Source organism: Carica papaya, chromosome 8 (genome assembly GCF_054855325.1).
Source record: "Carica papaya isolate Zhongbai chromosome 8, ASM5485532v1, whole genome shotgun sequence".
Taxonomy (NCBI): Eukaryota; Viridiplantae; Streptophyta; class Magnoliopsida; order Brassicales; family Caricaceae; genus Carica; species Carica papaya.
Genome location: NC_142316.1, coordinates 17,157,327 through 17,175,909, shown reverse-complemented (window position 1 = coordinate 17,175,909; position 18,583 = coordinate 17,157,327). Strand labels below are relative to the sequence as shown.

General features: G+C 46.7%; 5 non-coding genes and 33 pseudogenes across 5 annotated transcripts; 20 read left to right on the top strand and 18 right to left on the bottom strand.

The window, feature by feature from the left end:
* Window positions 1–82: 82 nt before the first annotated feature.
* On the bottom strand, window positions 83–201 carry LOC148245084 (5S ribosomal RNA). Its single transcript, XR_015815208.1, has one exon. It is a non-coding gene; the product is annotated as a 5S ribosomal RNA (ribosomal RNA).
* A 110-nt stretch (window positions 202–311) lies between these two features.
* On the bottom strand, window positions 312–430 carry LOC148245083 (5S ribosomal RNA; annotated as a pseudogene).
* Window positions 431–991: 561 nt separating this feature from the next.
* On the bottom strand, window positions 992–1,110 carry LOC148245082 (5S ribosomal RNA; annotated as a pseudogene).
* Window positions 1,111–1,318: 208 nt separating this feature from the next.
* LOC148245081 (5S ribosomal RNA) lies at window positions 1,319–1,437 on the bottom strand (annotated as a pseudogene).
* A 204-nt stretch (window positions 1,438–1,641) lies between these two features.
* On the bottom strand, window positions 1,642–1,759 carry LOC148245080 (5S ribosomal RNA; annotated as a pseudogene).
* A 382-nt stretch (window positions 1,760–2,141) lies between these two features.
* Window positions 2,142–2,260, top strand: LOC148245079 (5S ribosomal RNA). The gene has a single exon (XR_015815745.1). It is a non-coding gene; the product is annotated as a 5S ribosomal RNA (ribosomal RNA).
* A 208-nt stretch (window positions 2,261–2,468) lies between these two features.
* Window positions 2,469–2,587, top strand: LOC148245078 (5S ribosomal RNA; annotated as a pseudogene).
* A 207-nt stretch (window positions 2,588–2,794) lies between these two features.
* Window positions 2,795–2,913, top strand: LOC148245077 (5S ribosomal RNA; annotated as a pseudogene).
* A 235-nt stretch (window positions 2,914–3,148) lies between these two features.
* On the top strand, window positions 3,149–3,267 carry LOC148245076 (5S ribosomal RNA; annotated as a pseudogene).
* A 559-nt stretch (window positions 3,268–3,826) lies between these two features.
* Window positions 3,827–3,945, top strand: LOC148245075 (5S ribosomal RNA). Its single transcript, XR_015814261.1, has one exon. It is a non-coding gene; the product is annotated as a 5S ribosomal RNA (ribosomal RNA).
* A 562-nt stretch (window positions 3,946–4,507) lies between these two features.
* Window positions 4,508–4,626, top strand: LOC148245074 (5S ribosomal RNA; annotated as a pseudogene).
* Window positions 4,627–5,189: 563 nt separating this feature from the next.
* LOC148245073 (5S ribosomal RNA) lies at window positions 5,190–5,308 on the top strand (annotated as a pseudogene).
* A 558-nt stretch (window positions 5,309–5,866) lies between these two features.
* LOC148245072 (5S ribosomal RNA) lies at window positions 5,867–5,985 on the top strand (annotated as a pseudogene).
* An 873-nt stretch (window positions 5,986–6,858) lies between these two features.
* Window positions 6,859–6,976, top strand: LOC148245071 (5S ribosomal RNA; annotated as a pseudogene).
* Window positions 6,977–7,180: 204 nt separating this feature from the next.
* On the top strand, window positions 7,181–7,299 carry LOC148245070 (5S ribosomal RNA; annotated as a pseudogene).
* A 209-nt stretch (window positions 7,300–7,508) lies between these two features.
* On the top strand, window positions 7,509–7,627 carry LOC148245069 (5S ribosomal RNA; annotated as a pseudogene).
* A 560-nt stretch (window positions 7,628–8,187) lies between these two features.
* Window positions 8,188–8,305, top strand: LOC148245068 (5S ribosomal RNA; annotated as a pseudogene).
* Window positions 8,306–8,509: 204 nt separating this feature from the next.
* LOC148245067 (5S ribosomal RNA) lies at window positions 8,510–8,628 on the top strand (annotated as a pseudogene).
* A 563-nt stretch (window positions 8,629–9,191) lies between these two features.
* Window positions 9,192–9,310, top strand: LOC148245066 (5S ribosomal RNA; annotated as a pseudogene).
* A 205-nt stretch (window positions 9,311–9,515) lies between these two features.
* LOC148245065 (5S ribosomal RNA) lies at window positions 9,516–9,634 on the top strand (annotated as a pseudogene).
* Window positions 9,635–10,518: 884 nt separating this feature from the next.
* Window positions 10,519–10,637, top strand: LOC148245064 (5S ribosomal RNA; annotated as a pseudogene).
* A 207-nt stretch (window positions 10,638–10,844) lies between these two features.
* Window positions 10,845–10,963, top strand: LOC148245063 (5S ribosomal RNA; annotated as a pseudogene).
* A 559-nt stretch (window positions 10,964–11,522) lies between these two features.
* Window positions 11,523–11,641, top strand: LOC148245062 (5S ribosomal RNA; annotated as a pseudogene).
* A 204-nt stretch (window positions 11,642–11,845) lies between these two features.
* On the top strand, window positions 11,846–11,964 carry LOC148245061 (5S ribosomal RNA). Its single transcript, XR_015814755.1, has one exon. It is a non-coding gene; the product is annotated as a 5S ribosomal RNA (ribosomal RNA).
* A 559-nt stretch (window positions 11,965–12,523) lies between these two features.
* On the top strand, window positions 12,524–12,642 carry LOC148245060 (5S ribosomal RNA; annotated as a pseudogene).
* Window positions 12,643–13,333: 691 nt separating this feature from the next.
* LOC148245059 (5S ribosomal RNA) lies at window positions 13,334–13,452 on the bottom strand (annotated as a pseudogene).
* A 562-nt stretch (window positions 13,453–14,014) lies between these two features.
* Window positions 14,015–14,133, bottom strand: LOC148245058 (5S ribosomal RNA; annotated as a pseudogene).
* Window positions 14,134–14,342: 209 nt separating this feature from the next.
* On the bottom strand, window positions 14,343–14,461 carry LOC148245057 (5S ribosomal RNA; annotated as a pseudogene).
* A 204-nt stretch (window positions 14,462–14,665) lies between these two features.
* Window positions 14,666–14,784, bottom strand: LOC148245056 (5S ribosomal RNA). The gene has a single exon (XR_015814415.1). It is a non-coding gene; the product is annotated as a 5S ribosomal RNA (ribosomal RNA).
* Window positions 14,785–14,990: 206 nt separating this feature from the next.
* On the bottom strand, window positions 14,991–15,109 carry LOC148245055 (5S ribosomal RNA; annotated as a pseudogene).
* A 204-nt stretch (window positions 15,110–15,313) lies between these two features.
* On the bottom strand, window positions 15,314–15,431 carry LOC148245054 (5S ribosomal RNA; annotated as a pseudogene).
* A 562-nt stretch (window positions 15,432–15,993) lies between these two features.
* On the bottom strand, window positions 15,994–16,112 carry LOC148245053 (5S ribosomal RNA; annotated as a pseudogene).
* Window positions 16,113–16,317: 205 nt separating this feature from the next.
* LOC148245052 (5S ribosomal RNA) lies at window positions 16,318–16,436 on the bottom strand (annotated as a pseudogene).
* A 235-nt stretch (window positions 16,437–16,671) lies between these two features.
* On the bottom strand, window positions 16,672–16,790 carry LOC148245051 (5S ribosomal RNA; annotated as a pseudogene).
* A 235-nt stretch (window positions 16,791–17,025) lies between these two features.
* LOC148245050 (5S ribosomal RNA) lies at window positions 17,026–17,144 on the bottom strand (annotated as a pseudogene).
* Window positions 17,145–17,352: 208 nt separating this feature from the next.
* Window positions 17,353–17,471, bottom strand: LOC148245049 (5S ribosomal RNA; annotated as a pseudogene).
* Window positions 17,472–17,676: 205 nt separating this feature from the next.
* Window positions 17,677–17,795, bottom strand: LOC148245048 (5S ribosomal RNA; annotated as a pseudogene).
* Window positions 17,796–18,002: 207 nt separating this feature from the next.
* LOC148245047 (5S ribosomal RNA) lies at window positions 18,003–18,121 on the bottom strand (annotated as a pseudogene).
* Window positions 18,122–18,583: the final 462 nt, after the last annotated feature.

Genomic DNA, 18,583 nt, shown 5'->3' with positions numbered 1-18,583 from the left:
CACCGTGACTCATCTTTGCAAATGAACCAGCGGTTTATAATTCTATTCGCGCGTAACGTTGAACCACCCATCCGAAAAAACATAGGTGCAACACGAGGGCTTCCCAGGTGGTCACCCATCCGAGTACTACTCTCGCCCAAACACACTTAACTGCGGAGTTCTGATGGGATCCGGGGCTTTAGTGCTGGTATGATAGCACCTCTTTAATTTCGCGCCGCAAATACATACACTCCTCCTTTCTTCCCCCCCCGTCATTTGTTTCCTTGTGCGTTCACACTTCACCTCTCATTCTCGACCCGTCTGAAAAAAAATTGGTGCGACACAAGGACTTCCCAGGAGGTCACCCATCCGAGTACTACTCTCGCCCAAGCACACTTAACTGCAGAGTTCTGATGGGATCCGGTGCATTAGTGCTGGTATGATGGCACCCATTTAATTCCGCGCTGCAAATAGATAAACTCCTTCTCCTTTCTTCCCCCTCCCGTCATTTGTATCCTTGTGCATGCGCACTGCACCTCCCGTGCTCGTTCTAATATCAAGTAAAATGCTACGATGCTGTGACTCACATTTGCGAATAAACCTGAGGACCATAGTTCCAGTCGCGCGTATCGTCGAAAGAATCATCTGCAAAAAAATAGGAGCAACACGAGGACTTCCTAAGAAAATGGGTGGAATATAAGGACTTCGCAGGAGGTCACCCATCCTAGTGCTACTCTCGCCCAAGCACCCTTAACTCTCGGAGTTCTGATAGAATCCGTTGCATTGGTGCTGGTATGATTGCTCATGTTTCATTCTGCACTGCAAATACATACACTTTTTCTCCCTCCATCCCCCCTCCCGTCATTTGTTTCCTTGTGCGTGCACTCTGCATCTCTCATTCTCGTTCTAATATCGATTAAAATGCCCTTGCTTCTTGACTCACATTTGCGTATAAACCAGGGGACCCAGGTTCCAGTTGCGCGTAACGTCGAACGACCCGTCTAAAAAAAAATTAGTGCGACACGAGAACTTCCCAGGGGGTCACCCATCCGAGTACTAATCTCGCCCAAGCACACTTAATTGCGGAGTTCTAACGGGATCCGGTGCATTAGTGTTGGTATGATCGCACCTGTTTAACTTCGCGCTGCAAATACATAAACTCCTTTTCCTTTCTTCCCCCTCCCGTCATTTGTTTCCTTGTGCGTGCGCACTGAACCTCTCGTTCTTGTTCAGGTATCAAGAAAAATGCCACGGCGCCGTGACTCACATTTGCGAATAAATCTGCGGACCATAATTAGAGTCGCGCGTAACGTCGAACGGCACATCTGAAAAAAAAAAATGGGTGCAACACGAGAACTTCCCAAGAGGTAACCCATCATTGTACTACTTTCGCCAAAGCACACTTAACTGCGGAGTTCTGATGGGATCCGTTGCATTTGTGCTGGTGTGACCGCAACTGTTTAATTTCGTGCTGAAAATACATACACTTCTTCTTCCCTCCTGCCCTCCCATCATTTGTTTCCTTTTGCGTTCACATTGCACCTCTCCTTCTCGTTCTAATATCGATTAAAATGCCCCTGATTCTTGACTCACATTTGCGTATAAACCAGCGGACCATAGTTCCAGTCGCGCGTAATGTCGAACGACCTATCTGAACAAAAATTGTTGCGATACGAGGACTTCTCAAGAGGTCACCCATCCGAGTACTACTCTCGCCCAAGCACACTTAACTGCAGAGTTCTGATGGGATCCAGTGCATTTGTGCTGGTATGATGCCACTTGTTTAATTTTGCGCTTCAAATACATACACTCCTAATCTTTTCTTCCTCCTCCCGTCATTTGTTTCCTTGTGCGTGTGCACTGCACCTCCCGTACTCGTTCTAATATCAAGTAAGATGCCACGGCGCCGTGACTCACATTTGCGAATAAACCTGCGGACCATAAATCAAGTCGCGCGTAACGTCGAAAGAATCATCTGCAGAAAGATGGGTGCAACACGAGGACCTCCCAAGAAGATGGGTGAAATATAAGGACTTCGCAGGAGGTCACGCATCATACCAGCACAAATGCACCGGAGGTGCAGTGCGCGCGCACAAGGAAACAAATGACGGGAGGGGGAAGAAAGGAGAAGGAGTTTATGTATTTGCTGCGCGGAATTAAACGGGTGCGATCATACCAGCACAAATGCACCGGATCCCATCAGAACTCCGCAGTTAAGTGTGCTTGGGTGAGAGTAGTACAATGATGGGTTACCTCCTGGGAAGTTCTCGTGTTGCACCCATTTTCTTTTTTTCAGATGTGTCGTTCGAAGTTACGCGCGACTTTAATTATGGTCCGTAGATTTATTCACAAATTTGAGTCACGTGCCGTGGCATTTTACTTGATATTTAAACGAGAACGAGAGGTGCAGTGCGTACGCACAAGGATACAAATGACGGGAGGGGGAAGAAAGGAGAAGGAGTTTATGTATTTGCAGCGCAAAATTAAACAGGTGCGATCATACCAGCACAAATGCAGCGGATCCCATCATAACTCCGCAGTTAAGTGTGCTTGGGCGAGAGTAGTACTCGGATGGGTGACCTCTTGGGAAGTCCTCGTGTCGCACTAATTTTTTTTTTCAGACGGGTCGTTCGACGTTACGTGCGACTGGAACTAGGGTCCACTGGTTTATACACAAATGTGAGTCAAGAAGCAGGGGCATTTTAATCGATATTAGAACGAGAAGGAGAGGTGCAGTGTGAACGCACAAGGAAACAATTGACGGGAGGGGGAGGGAAGGAGAAGGAGTGTATGTATTTTCAGCACGAAATGAAACAGGTGCGATCATACCAGCACTAATGCAACGGATTCTATCAGAACTCCGTAGGTAAGGGTGCTTGGGCGAGAGTAGTACTAGAATGGGTTACCTCCTGCGAAGTCCTTATATTTCACCCATTTTCTTGTGATGTCCTCGTGTTGCACCCATTTTTTTGCAGATGATTCTTTTGACGTTACGCGCGACTTGAATTATGGTCCTCAGGTTTATTTGCAAATGTGAGTCACGGCGCCGTAGCATTTTACTTGATATTAGAACGAGAACGGGAGGTGCAGTGCGCACGCACAAGGAAACAAATGAAGGGAGGGGGAAGAAAGGGGAATGAGTTTATGTATTTGCAGCCCGAAATTAAACAGGTGCGATCATACTAGCACTAATGTACCAGATCCCATCAGAACTCCGCAGTGAAGTGTGCTTGGGCGAGATTAGTACTCGGATGGGTGACCTCCTGGGAAGTCCTCGTGTCCCACCAATTTTTTTTCAGACGGGTCGTTCGACGTTACGCGCATCTGGAACTAGGGTCCGCTGGTTTATACGCAAATGTGAGTCAAGAAGCAGGGGCATTTTAATCGATATTAGAACGAGAAGGAGAGATGCAGAGTGCACGCACAAGGAAACAAATGACGGGAGGGGGGATGGAGGGAGAAAAAGTGTATGTATTTGCAGCGCAGAATGAAACATGAGCAATCATACCAGCACCAATGCAACGGATTCTATCAGAACTCCGCAAGTTAAAGGGTGCTTGGGCGAGAGTAGCACAAGGATGGGTGACCTCCTGCGAAGTCCTTATATTTCACCCATTTTCTTAGGAAGTCCTCGTGTTGCACCCATTTTTTTACAGATGATTCTTTCGACGATACGCGCGACTTGAATTATGGTCCTCAGGTTTATTCGCAAATGTGAGTCACGGCACCGTAGCATTTTACTTGATATTAGAACGAGCACGGGAGGTGCAGTGCGCACGCACAAGGAAACAAATGACGGGAGGGGGAAGAAAGGAGGAGTTTATGTATTTGCAGCGCAAAATTAAACGGGTGTGATCATACCAGCATTAATGCACCGGATCCCATCAGAACTCCGCAGTTAAGTGTGCTTGGGCGAGAGTAGTACTCAGATGGGTGACCTCCTGGGAAGTCCTCGTGTCGCACCAATTTATTTTCAGATGGGTCGTTCTACGTTACGCGCGACTCGAACTAGGGTCCGCTGGTTTATACGCAAATGTGAGTCAAGAAGCAGGGGCATTTTAATCGATATTAGAACGAGAAGGAGAGGTGCAGTGTGAACGCACAAGGAAACAACTGACGGGAGGGGGAGGGAAGGAGAAGGAGTGTATGTATTTTCAGCACGAAATGAAACAGGTGCGATCACACCAGCACTAATGCAACGGATTCTATCAGAACTCCGTAGGTAAGGGTGCTTGGGCGAGAGTAGTACTAGCATGGGTTACCTCCTACGAAGTCCTTATATTTCACCCATTTTCTTGGGAAGTTCTCGTGATGCACCCATTTTTTTTTTTCAGATGTGCCGTTCGACGTTACGCGCGACTTTAATTATGGTCCGTAGATTTATTCGCAAATGTGAGTCACGGCACCGTGGCATTTTACTTGATATTTGAACGAGAACAAGAGGTGCAGTGCGCACGAACAAGGAAACAAATGACGGGAGGGGGAAGAAAGGAGAAGGAGTTTATGTATTTGCAGCGCGAAATTAAACTGGCGCGATCATACCAGCACTAATGCACCAGATCCCATCAGAACTCCGCAGATAAGTGTGTTTGGGCGAGAGTAGTACTCGGATGGGTGACCTCCTGGGAAGTCCTCGTGTCGCACTAATTTTTTTTTTCAGACGGGTCGTTCGACGTTACGCGCGACTGGAACTAGGGTCCACTGGTTTATACGCAAATGTGAGTCAAGAAGCAGGGGCATTTTAATCGATATTAGAACGAGAAGGAGAGATGCAGAGTGCACGCACAAGGAAACAAATGACGAGAGCAGTGATGGAGGGAGAAAAAGTGTATGTATTTGCAGCGCAGAATGAAACATGAGCAATCATACCAGCACCAATGCAACGGATTCTATCAGAACTCCGCAAGTTAGGGGTGCTTGGGCGAGAGTAGCACTAGGATGGGTGACCTCCTTCGAAGTCCTTATATTTCACCCATTTTCTTAAGAAGTCCTCGTGTTGCACCCATTTTTTTGCAGATGATTCTTTCGACGATACGCGCGACTTGAATTATGGTCCTCAGGGTTATTTGCAAATGTGAGTCATGGCACCGTAGCATTTTACCTGATATTAGAACGAGCACGGGAGGTGCAGTGCGCACGCACAAGGAAACAAATGGCGGGAGGGGTAAGAAAGGAGAATGAGTTTATGTATTTGCAGCGCGAAATTAAACAGGTGCGATCATAACAGCACTAATGCACCGGATCCTATCAGAACTCCGCAGTTAAGTGTGCTTGGGCGAGATTAGTACTCGGATGGGTGAGCTCCTAGGAAGTCCTCATGTCGCACCAATATTTTTTCAGACGGGTCGTTCGACATTACGCGCGTCTGGAACTAGGGTCCGCTGGTTTATACGCAAATGTGAGTCAAGAAGCAGGGGCATTTTAATCGATATTAGAACGAGAAGGAGAGGTGCAGTGTGAACGCACAAGGAAACAATTGATGGGAGGGGGAGGGAAGGAGAAGGAGTGTATGTATTTTCAGCGCGAAATGAAACAGGTGCGATCATACCACACAAATGCAATGGATTCTATCAGAACTCCGTAGGTAAGGGTGCTTGGGCGAGAGTAGTACTAGCATGGGTTACCTCTTGCGAAGTCCTTATATTTCACCCATTTTCTTGTGAAGTCCTCGTGTTGCACCCATTTTTTTTCAGATGATTCTTTCGATGTTACGCGCGACTTGAATTATGGTCCTCAGGTTTATTCGCAAATGTGAGTCACGACGCTGTAGCATTTTACTCGATATTAGAACGAGAACGGGAGATGCAGTGCGCACGCACAAGGAAACAAATGACGGGAGGGGGAAGAAAGGGGAATGAGTTTATGTATTTCCAGCGCGAAATTAAACAGGTGCTATCATACCAGCACTAATGGACCGGATCCCATCAGAACACCGCAGTTAAGTGTGCTTGGGCGATATTAGTCCTCGGATGGGTGACCTCCTGGGAAATCCCCGTGTCGCACCAATTTTTTTTCAGACGGGTCGTTCGACGTTACGCGCGTCTAGAAGTAGGGTCCGCTGGTTTATACGCAAATGTGAGTCAAGAAGCAGGGGCATTTTAATCGATATTAAAACGAGAATGAGAGATGAAGTGTGAACGCACAAGGAAACAAATGACGGAGGGGGAAGAAAGGAGAAGGAGTGTATGTATTTGCAGCGCGAAATTAAATTACCAGCACTAAAGCCCCGGATCCCATTAGAACTACGCAGTTAGGTGTGCTTGGGCAAGAGTAGTACTCGGATGGGTGACCACTTGGGAAGCCCTCGTGTTGCATCTTTTTTTTCTCGGATGGGTTGTTCGACGTTACGCGCGAATGGAATTATAAACCGCTGGTTCATTTGCAAAGGTGAGTCACGGTGCCGGGGCATATTTCTTGATATTAGAACGAGAAAGAGAGATGCAGAGTGCACGCACAAGGAAACAAATGACGGGAGGGGGGATGGGATGAGAAAGAGTGTATGTATTTGCAGTGCAGAATGAAACATGAGAGATCATACCAGCACTAATGCAACGAATTCTATCAGAACTCCGCAGTTAAGGGTGCTTGGGCGAGAAAAGTACTCGGATGGGTGACCTCCTGCGAAATCCTTATATTTCACCCATTTTCTTGGGAGGTCCTCGTGTTGCACCCATCTTTTTGCAGATGATTCTTTCGACGTTAAGCGCGACTTGATTTATGGTCCGCAGGTTTATTCGCAAATGTGATTCACGGCGCCGTGGCATTTTACTTGATATTTGAACGCGTACGGGAGGTGCAGTTCGCACGCACAAGGAAACAAATGACGGGAGGAGAAAGAAAAGAGAAGGAGTGTATGTATTTGAAGCCCAAATTTAAACAAGTGGCATCATACCAGCACTAATGCACTGGATCCCATCAGAACTCTACAGTTAAGTGTGCTTGGGCGAGAGTAGTACTCGGATGGGTGACCTCTTGGGAAGTCCTCGTATCGCAACAATTTTTGTTCAGATGGGTTGTTCGACGTTACGCGCGACTGGAACTATGGTCCGCTGGTTTATACGCAAATGTGAGTCAAGAATCAGGGGCATTTTAATCCATATTCGAACGAGAAGGAGAGGTGCAGTGTGAACGCACAAGGAAACAAATGATGAGAGGGGGGGAGGGAAGAAGGAGTGTATGTATTTTCAGCACGAAATTAAACAGGTGCGGTCACACCAGCACTAATGCACCGGATCCCATCAGAACTCTGCAGTTAAGTGTGCTTTGGCGAAAGTAGTACAATGATGGGTTACCTCCTGGGAAGTTCTCGTGTTGCACCCATTTTCTTTTTTTCAGATGTGCCGTTCGACGTTACGCGCGACTTTAATTATGGTCCGCATATTTATTCGCAAATGTGAGTCACGGCGCCATGGCATTTTACTTGATATTTGAACGAGAACGAGAGGTGCAATGCGCACGCACAAGGGAACAAATGACGGGAGAGGAAATAAAGTAGAAGGAGTGTATGTATTTGCAGCACGAAATTAAACAGGTGCGATCATACCAGCACTACAGCCCCGGATCGCATCAGAACTCTGCAGTTAAGTGTGCTTGGGTGAGAGTAGTACTCGGATCGGTGACCACCTGGGAAGCCCTCGTGTTGCACCTATTTTTTTTCGGATGGGTTGTTCGACGTTACGCGCTAATGGAATTATAAACCGCTGGTTCATTTTCAAAGGTGAGTCACGGTGCCGGGGCATATTACTTGATATTAGAACGACAAAGAGAGATGCAGAGTGCACGCACAAGGAAACAAATGACAGGAGGGGGGATGGGAGGAGAAAGAGTGTATGTATTTGCAGTGCAGAATGAAACATGAGGGATCATACCAGCACTAATGCAACGGATTCTATCAGAACTCCGCAGTTAAGGTTGCTTGGGCGAGAAAAGTACTCGGATGGGTGACCTCCTGCGAAGTCCTTATATTTCACCCATTTTCTTGGGAGGTCCTCGTGTTGCACCCATCTTTTTGCAGATGATTCTTTCGACGTTACTCGTGACTTGATTTATGGTCCGCAGGTTTATTCGCAAATATGAGTCACGGTGCCGTGGCATTTTACTTGATATTAAAACAAGTACGGGAGGTGCAGTTCGCACGCACAAGGAAACAAATGACAGGAGGAGGAAGAAAGAGAAGGAGTGTATCTATTTGAAGCGCAAAATTAAACAAGTGGCATCATACCAGCACTAATGCACTAGATCCCATCAGAACTCTGCAGTTAAGTGTGCTTGGGCGAGATTAATACTTGGATGGGTGACCTCTTGGGAAGTCCTCCTATCGCAACAATTTTTTTTCAGATGGGTCGTTCGACGTTACGCGCAATTGGAACTATGGTCCGCTGGCTTATACGCAAATGTGAGTCAAGAATCAGGGGCATTTTAATCGATATTAGAACGAGAATGAGAGGTGCAGTGTGAACGCACAAGGAAACAAATGATGGAAGGGGGGGAGGGAAGAAGGAGTTTATGTATTTTCAGAACGAAATTAAATAGGTGCGGTCACACCAGCACAAATGCACCGGATCCCATCAGAACTCCGCAGTGAAGTGTGCTTTGGCGAAAGTAGTACAATGATGGGTTACCTCCTGGGAAGTTCTCGTGTTGCACCCATCTTCTTTTTTTCAGATGTGCCGTTCGACGTTAAGCGCGACTTTAATTATGGTCCGCAGATTTATTCGCAAATGTGAGTCACGGCGCCGTGGCATTTTGCTTGATATTTGAACGAGAACGAGAGGTGCAATGCGCACGCACAAGGAAACAAATGACGGGAGGGGGAAGAAAGGAGAAGGAGTGTATGTATTTGCAGCGCGAAATGAAACAGGTGCGATCATACCAGCACTAATGCAACGGATTCTATCAGAAATCCGTAGGTAAGGGTGCTTAGGCGAGAGTAGTACTAGCATGGGTTACCTCCTGCGAAGTCCTTATATTTGACCTATTTTCTTGTGAAGTCCTCGTGTTGCACCCATTTTTTTGCAGATAATTCTTTCGACGTTACGCGCGACTTGTATTATGGTCCTCAGGTTTATTCGCAAATGTGAGTCACGGCGCTGTAGCATTTTACTTGATATTAGAACGAGAACGGGAGGTGCAGTGCGCACGCACAAGGAAACAAATGACGGGAGGGGGAAGAAAGGGGAATGAGTTTATGTATTTGCAGCTCAAAATTAAACAGGTGCGATGATACCAGCACTAATGCACCGGATCCCATCAGAACTCCGCAGTGAAGTGTTCTTGGGTGAGATTAGTACTCGGATGGGTGACCTCCTGGGAAGTCCTCGTGTCGCACCAATTTTTTTTCAGATGGGTCATTCGACGTTACGCGCGTCTGGAACTAGGGTCCGCTGGTTTATACGCGAATGTGAGTCAAGAAGCAGGGGCATTTTAATCGATATTAGAACGAAAATGAGAGGTGAAGTGTGAACGCACAAGGAAACAAATGACGGGAGGGGGAAGAATGGAGAAGGAGTGTATGTATTTGCAGCGCGAAATTAAACAGGTGCGATCATACCAGCACTAAAGCTACGGATCCCATCAGAACCCCGTAGTTAAGTGTGCTTGGGCGAGGCTAGTACTCGGATGGGTGAGCACTTGGGAAGCCCTCGTGTTGCACCTATTGTTTTTCGGATGGGTTGTTCGACGTTACGCGCGAATGGAATTATAAACCGCTGGTTCATTTGCAAAGGTGAGTCACGGTGCCGGGGCATATTACTTGATATTAGAACGAGAAAGAGAGATGAAGAGTGCACGCACAAGGAAACAAATGACGGGAAGAGGGATGGAAGGAGAAAGAGTGTATGTATTTGCAGTGTAGAATGAAACATAAGGGATCATACCAGCACTAATGCAACGGATTCTATCAGAACTCCACAGTTAAGGGTGCTTGGGCGAGAGTAGTACTTCGGATGGGTGACCACTTGGGAAGTCCTCGTGTTGCACCCATTTTCTTGGGAGGTCCTCGTGTTGCACCCATCTTTTTGCAGATGATTCTTTTGACGTTAGGCGCGACTTGATTTATGGTCCGCATGTTTATTCGCAAATTTGAGTCACGGCGCCATGGCATTTTACTTGATATTATAACGAGTACGGGAGGTGCAGTGCGCACGCACAAGGAAACAAATGACGGGAGGAGGAAGAAAAGAGAAGGAGTGTATGTATTTGAAGCGCAAAATTAAACAAGTGGCATCATACTAGCACTAATCCACTAGATCCCATCAGAATTCTGCAGTTAAGTGTGCTTGGGCGAGAGTAGTACTCGGATGGGTGAACTCTTGAGAAGTCCTCATATCGCAACAATTTTTTATCAGATAGGTCGTTCGACATTACGCGCGACTGGAACTATGGTCCGCTGGTTTATACGCAAATGTGAGTCAAGAATCAGGGGCATTTTAATCGATATTAGAACGAGAAGGAGAGGTGCAATGTGAACGCAAATGGAAACAAATGATGGGAGGGCGGGAGGGAAGAAGGAGTGTATGTATTTTCAGCACGAAATTAAACAGGTGCGGTAACACCAGCACAAATGCACCGGATCCCATCAGAACTCCGCAGTTAAGTGTGCTTTGGCGAAAGTAGTACAATTTTGGGTTACCTCCTGGGAAGTTCTCGTGTTGCACCCATTTTTTTTTTCAGATGTACCGTTCGACGTTACGCGCGACTTTAATTATGGTCCGCAGATTTATTCGTAAATGTGAGTCACGGCGACGTGGTATTTTTCTTGATATTTGAACGAGAACGAGAGGTTCAGTGCGCACGCATAAGGAAACAAATGACGGGAGGGGGAAGAAAGGAGAAGGAGTTTATGTATTTGCAGCGCGAAATTAAACAGGTGCGATCATACCAGCACTAATGCACCGAATCCCATCAGAACTCCACAGCTAAGTGTGCTTGGGCGAGAGTAGTACTCGGATGGGTGACCTCCTGGGAAGTCCTCGTGTCGCACTAATTTTTTTTTTAGACGGGTCCTACGACGTTACGCGCGACTGGAACTAGGGTCCACTGGTTTATACGCAAATGTGAGTCAAGAAGCAGGGGCATTTTAATCGATATTAGAACGAGAAGTAGAGGTGCAGTGTGAACGCACAAGGAAATAATTGATGGGAGGGGGAGGGAAGGAGAAGGAGTGTATGTATTTTTAGCGCGAAATGAAACAGGTGCGATCATAACACACTAATGCAATGGATTCTATCAGAACTCCGTAGGTAAGGGTGCTTGGGCGAGAGTAGTACTAGCATGGGTTACCTCCTGCGAAGTCCTTATATTTCACCCATTTTCTTGTGAAGTTCTCGTGTTGCACCCATTTTTTTGCAGATGATTCTTTCGACGTTACGCGCGACTTGAATTATGGTCCTCAGGTTTATTCGCAAATGTGAGTCACGGCGCTGTAGCATTTTACTTGATATTAGAACGAGAACGGGAGGTGCAGTGTGCACGCACAAGGAAACAAATGACGGGAGGTGGAAGTAAGGGGAATGAGTGTATGTATTTGCAGCGCGAAATTAAACAGGTGCTATCATACCAGCACTAATGCACCGGATCCCATCAGAACTCCGCAGTTAAGTGTGCTTGGGCGATATTAGTACTAGGATGGAAGACCTCCTCGGAAATCCTCGTGTCGCACCAATTTTTTTTCAGACGGGTCGTTCGACGTTACGCGCGTCTGGAACTAGGGTCCGCTGGTTTATACGCAAATGTGAGTTAAGAAGCAGGGGCATTTTAATCGATATTAGAACGAGAAGGAGAGATGAAGTGTGAACGCACAAGGAAACAAATGACGGAAGGGAAAGAAAGGAGAAGGAGTGTATGTATTTGCAGCGCGGAAATAAACAGGTGCGATCATACCAGCACTAAAGCCCCGGATCCCATCAGAACTCCGCAGTTAGGTGTGCTTGGGCGAGAGTAGTACTCGGATGGGTGACCACTTGGGAAGCCCTCGTGTTGCACCTTTTTTTTCTCGTATGGGTTGTTCGATGTTACGCGCGAATGGAATTATAAACCGCTGGTTAATTTGCAAAGGTGAGTCACGGTGCCGGGGCATATTACTTGATATTAGAACGAAAAAGAGAGATGTAGAGTGCACGCACAAGGAAACAAATGACGGGAGGGGGGATGGGAGGAGAAAGAGTGTATGTATTTGCAGTGCAGAATGAAACATGAGGGATCATACCAGCACTAATGCAACGGATTCTATCAGAACTCCGCAGTTAAGGGTGCTTGGGCGAGAAAAGTACTCGGATGGGTGACCTCCTGCGAAGTCCTTATATTTCACCCATTTTCTTGTGAAGTCCTCGTGTTGCACCCATTTTTTTGCAGATGATTCTTTCGACGTTACGCGCGACTTGAATTATGGTCCTCAGGTTTATTCGCAAATGTGAGTCACGGTGCTGTAGCATTTTCTTGATATTTGAACGATAACGGGAGGTGCAGTGCGCACGCACAAGGAAACAAATGACGGGAGGGGGAAGAAAGGATAAGGAGTTTATGTATTTGCAGTGCGAAATTAAACAGGTGTGATCATACTAGCACTAATGCACCGGATCCCATCAGAACTCCGCAGTTAAGTGTGCTTGGGCGAGAGTAGTACTCGGATGGGTGACATCCTAGAAAGTCCTCGTGTCGCACTAATTTTTTTTTCAGATGGGTCGTTCGACGTTACGCACGACTGGAACTAGGGTCCACTGGTTTATACGCAAATGTGAGTCAAGAAGCAGGGGCATTTTAATCGATATTAGGACTTCGCAGGAGGTCACCGATCCTAGTACTTTTCTCGCCCAAGCACCCTTAACTGCGGAGTTCTGATAGAATCCTTTTCATTAGTGCTGGTATGATCCCTCATGTTTCATTCTGGACTGCAAATACGTACACTCTTTCTCCTCCCATCCCCCCTCCCGTCATTTGTTTCCTTGTGTGTGCACTCTGCATCTCTCTTTCTCGTTCAAATATCAAGTAATATGCCCCCGCACCGTGACTCACCTTTACAAATGAACCAGCAGTTTATAATTCCATTCGCGCGTAACGTCGAACAACCCATCCGAAAAAAATAGGTGCAAGCACACTTAAGTGCGGAGTTCTGATGGGATCCAGGGCTTTAGTGCTGGTATGATCGCACCTGTTTAATTTCGCGCTGCAAATACATACACTCCTTCTCCTTTCTTCCCCCTCCGGTCATTTGTTTCCTTGTGCGTTCACACTTCACCTCTCATTCTCGTTCTAATATCGATTCAAATGCCCCTGCTTCTTGACTCACATTTGTGTATAAACCAGCAGACCCTAGTTCCAGTCGCGCGTAACGTCAAACAACCCGTCTGAAAAAAAATTGGTGCGACACGAGGACTTCCCAAGAGGTCACCCATCCGAGTACTACTCTCGCCCAAGCACACTTCACTGCAGAGTTCTGATGGGATGTGGTGCATTACTGCTGGAATGATTGCCCCTGTTTAATTTCCCGCTGCAAATACATAAACTCATTCCCCTTTCGTCCCCCTCTCGTCATTTGTTTCCTTGTGCGTGCGCACTGCAGCTCCCGTTCTCGTTCTAATATCAAGTAAAATGCTACAGCGCCGTGACTCACATTTGCGAATAAACCTGAGGACCATAATTCAAGTCGCGCGTAACGTCAAAAGAATCATCTGCAAAAAAATGGGTCCAACACGAGGACTTCCTAAGAAAATGGGTGAAATATAAGGACTTCGCAGGAGGTCACCCATCCTAGTGCTACTCTCGCCCAAGCACCCTTAACTTGCGGAGTTCTGATAGAATCCGTTGCATTGGTGCTGGTATGATTGCTCATGTTTCATTCTGCGCTGCAAATACATAAACTTTTTCTCCCTCCATCCCCCCTCCCGTCATTTGTTTCCTTGTGCGTGCACTCTGCATCTCTCCTTCTCGTTCTAATATCGATTAAAATGCCCTGCTTCTTGACTCACATTTGCGTATAAACCAGTGGACCCTAGTTCCAGTCGCGCGTAACGTCGAACGACACGTCTGAAAAAAAAAATTAGTGCGACACGAGGACTTCCCAGGAGGTCACCGATCCGACTACTACTCTCGCCCAAGCACACTTAACTGCGGAGTTCTGATGGGATCCGGTGCATTAGTGCTGGTTTGATCGCACCCGTTTAAGTTCGCGCTGCAAATACATAAACTACTTCTCCGTTCTTCCCCCTCCCGTCATTTGTTTCCTTGTGCGTGCGAACTACACCTCTTGTTTTCGTTCAAATATCAAGTAAAATTCCACAGTGCCGTGACTCACATTTGCCAATAAATCTGCGGACCATAATTAAAGTCGCGCGTAAGGTCGAACGGCAAATCTGGAAAAAAGAAAATGGGTGCAACACGAGAACTTCCCAGGAGGTAACCCATCATTGTACTACTTTTGTCAAAGCACACTTAACTGCGGAGTTCTGATGGGATCCGGTGCATTTGTGCTGGTGTGAGCGCACCTGTTTAATTTCGGGCTGAAAATACATACACTCCTTCTTCCCTCCTCCCCTCCCATCATTTGTTTCCTTGTGCATTCACACTGCACCTCTCCTTCTCGTTCTAATATCGATTAAAATGCCCCAGATTCTTGACTCACATTTGCGTATAAACCAGCGGATTATAGTTCCAGTCGCGCGTAACGTCGAACGACCCGTCTGAAAAAAAATTGGTGCGACACGAGGACTTCCCAAGAGGTCACCCATCCGAGTACTACTCTCGCCCAAGCACACTTAACTGCGGAGTTCTGATGGGATCCGGTGCATTAGTACTGGTATGACCGCACCTATTTAATTCCACGCTGCAAATACATAAACTCCTCCTTTCTTCCCCCTCCCATCATTTGTTTCCTTGTGCGTGCGCACTGCACCTCTCGTTCTCGTTCAAATATCAAGTAAAATGCCACGGCGCCGTGACTCACATTTGCGAATAAATCTGTGGACCATAATTAAAGTCGCGCGTAACGTCGAACGGCACATCTGAAAAAAAGAAAATGGGTGCAACATGAGAACTTCCCAGGAGGTAACCCGTCATTGTACTACTTTCACCAAAGCACACTTAACTGCGGAGTTCTGATGGGATCCGGTGCACTAGTGCTGGTGTGACCGCACCAGTTTAATTTCATGATGAAAATACATACACTAATTCTTCCCTCCCCCCCTCCCATCATTTGTTTCCTTGTGCATTCACACTGCACCTCTCCTTCTCGTTCGAATATCGATTAAAATGCCCGTGATTCTTGACTCACATTTGCGTATAAACCAGCGGACCATAGCTCCAGTCGCGCGTAACGTCGAACGACCAATCTGAAAAAAAATTGTTGCGATACGAGGACTTCCCAAGAGGTCACCCATCCGAGTACTACTCTCGCCCAAGCACACTTAACTGCAGAGTTCTGATGGGATCCAGTGCATTAGTGCTGGCATGATGCCACTTGTTTAATTTTGCACTTTAAATACATACACTCCTTCTCTATTCTTCCTCCTTCCGTCATTTGTTTCCTTGTGCGTGCGCACTGCACCTCCCGTACTCGTTCTAATATCAAGTAAAATGCCACGGCGCCGTGACTCACATTTGCGAATAAACCTGCAGACCATAAATCAAGTCGCGCGTAAAGTCGAAAGAATCATCTGCAAAAAAGATGGGAGCAACACGAGGACCTCCCAAGAAAATGGGTGAAATATAAGGACTTCGCAGGAGGTCACCCATCCGAGTACTTTTCTCGCCCAAGCACCCTTAACTGCGGAGGTCTGATAGAATCCATTGCATTAGTGCTGGTATGATCCCTCATGTTTCATTCTGCACTGCAAATACATACACTCTTTCTCCTCCCATCCCCCCTCCCGTCATTTGTTTCCTTGTGCGTGCACTCTGCATTTCTCTTTCTCGTTCTAATATCAAGTAATATACCTCGGCACCGTGACTCATCTTTGCAAATGAACTAGCGGTTTATAATTCTATTCGCGCGTAACGTTTAACAACCCATCCGAAAAAAAATAGGTGCAACACGAGGGCTTCCCAAGTGGTCACCCATTCGAGTACTATGCTCGCCCAAGCACACTTAACTGCAGAGTTCTGATGGGATCCGGAGCTTTAGTGCTAGTATGATCGCACCTGTTTACTTTCGCGCTGCAAATACATACACTCCTTCTCCTTTCTTCCCCCTCCTGTCATTTGTTTCCTTGTGCGTTCACACTTCACCTCTCATTCTCGTTCTAATATCGATTAAAATGCCCCTGCATCTTGACTCACATTTGCGTATAAACCAGCGGACCCTAGTTCCAGACGCGCGTAAAGTCGAACGACCCGTTTGAAAAAAAATTGGTACGACACGAGGACTTCCCAGGAGGTCACCCATCCGAGTACTAATCTAGCCCAAGCACACTTCACTGCGGAGTTCTGATGGGATCCAGTGCATTAGTGCTAGTATGATCGCACTTGTTTAATTTCGCGCTGCAAATACATAAACTCATTCCCCTTTCTTCCCCCTCCCGTCATTTGTTTCCTTGTGCGTGCGCATTGCACCTCCCGTTCTCGTTCTAATATCAAGTAAAATGCTACAGCGCCGTGACTCACATTTGTGAATAAACCTGAGGACCATAATTCAAGTCGCGTGTTACGTCGAAAGAATCATCTGCAAAAAAATGGGTGCAACACGAGGACTTCACAAGAAAATGGGTGAAATATAAGGACTTCCCAGGAGGTAACCCATGCTAGTACTACTCTCGCCCAAGCACCCTTACCTACAGAGTTCTGATAGAATCTGTTGCATTAGTGCTGGTATGATCGCACCTGTTTCATTTCGCGCTGCAAATACATAAACTCCTTCTCCTTTCTTCCCCCTCCCGTAATTTGTTTCCTTGTGCGTGCGCACTGAACCTCCCGTTCTCGTTTTAATATCAAGTAAAATGGTACAGCGCCGTGACTCACATTTGCGAATAAACCTGAGGACCATAATTCAAGTCGCGCGTATCGTCGAAAGAATCATCTGCAAAAAAATGGGTGCAACACGAGGACTTCACAAGAAAATGGGTGAAATATAAGGACTTCGCAGGAGGTAACCCATTCTAGTACTACTCTCGCCCAAGCACCCTTACCTACGGAGTTCTGATAGAATCCGTTGCATTAGTGCTGGTATGATCGCACCTGTTTCATTTCGCGCTGCAAATACATAAACTCTTTCTCCTTTCTTCCCCCTCCCGTGTTTTTTTCCTTGTGCGTGCGCACTGCACCTCTCGTGCTCGTTCAAATATGAAGTAAAATGCCACGGCGCCGTGACTCATATTTGCGAATAAATCTGCGGACCATAATTAAAGTCGCGCGTAACGTCGAACGGCACATCTGAAGAAAAGAAAATGGGTGCAACACGAGAACTTCCCAGGAGGTAACCCATCATTGTACTACTTTCGCCAAAGCACACTTAACTACGGAGTTCTGATGGGATCCGGTGCATTTGTGCTGGCGTGACCGCACCTGTTTAATTTTGTGCTGAAAATACATACACTCCTTCTTCCCTCCCCCCCTCCCATCATTTGTTTCCTTGTGCGTTCACACTGCACCTCTTCTTCTCGTTCTAATATCGATTAAAATGCCCCTGATTCTTGACTCACATTTGCGTATAAACCAGCAGACCATAGTTCCAGTCGCGCGTAACGTCGAACGACCCATCTGAAAAAAAAATTAGTTCGACACGAGGACTTCTCAAGAGGTCACCCATCCGAGTACTACTCTCGCCCATGCACACTTAACTGTGGAGTTCTGATGGGATCCGGTGCATTAGTGCTGGTATGATCGCGCCTATTTAATTTTGCACTGCAAATACATAAACTCCTTCTCCTTTCTTCCCCTCCCGTCATTTGTTTCCTTGCGCGTGCTCACTGCACCGCTCGTTCTCGTTTAAATATCAAGTAAAATACCACGACACCGTGACTCACATTTGCGAATAAATCTGCGGACCATAATTAAAGTCGCGCGTAACGTCGAACGGCACATCTGAAAAAAAAAAATGAGTGCAACACGAGAACTTCCCACAAGGTAACCCATCATTGTACAACTTTCGCCAAAGCACACTTAACTGCGGAGTTCTGATGGGATCTGGTGCAATAGTGCTGGTATAATCCCACCCGTTTAATTCTGCGCTGCAAATACATAAACTCCTTCTCATTTCTTCCCCCTCCCGTCATTTATTTCCTTGTGCGTGCGCACTGCACCTCCCGTGCTCGTTCTAATATCAAGTAAAATGCTACGGTGTCGTAACTCACATTTGCGAATAAACCTGAGGACCATAATTCAAGTCACGCGTATCGTCGAAAGAATCATCTGCAAAAAAATGGGTGCAACACGAGGACTTCCTAAGACAATGGGTGAAATATAAGGACTTCGCAGGAGGTCACCCATCCTAGTACTACTCTCGCCCAAACACCCTTAACTTGCGGAGTTCTGATAGAATCCGTTGCATTGGTGCTGGTATGATTGCTCATGTTTCATTCTGCGCTGCAAATACATACACTTTTTCTCGCTCCACCCCTCTCCCGTCATTTGTTTCCTTGTGCGTGCACTCTGCATCTCTCTTTCTTGTTCTAATATC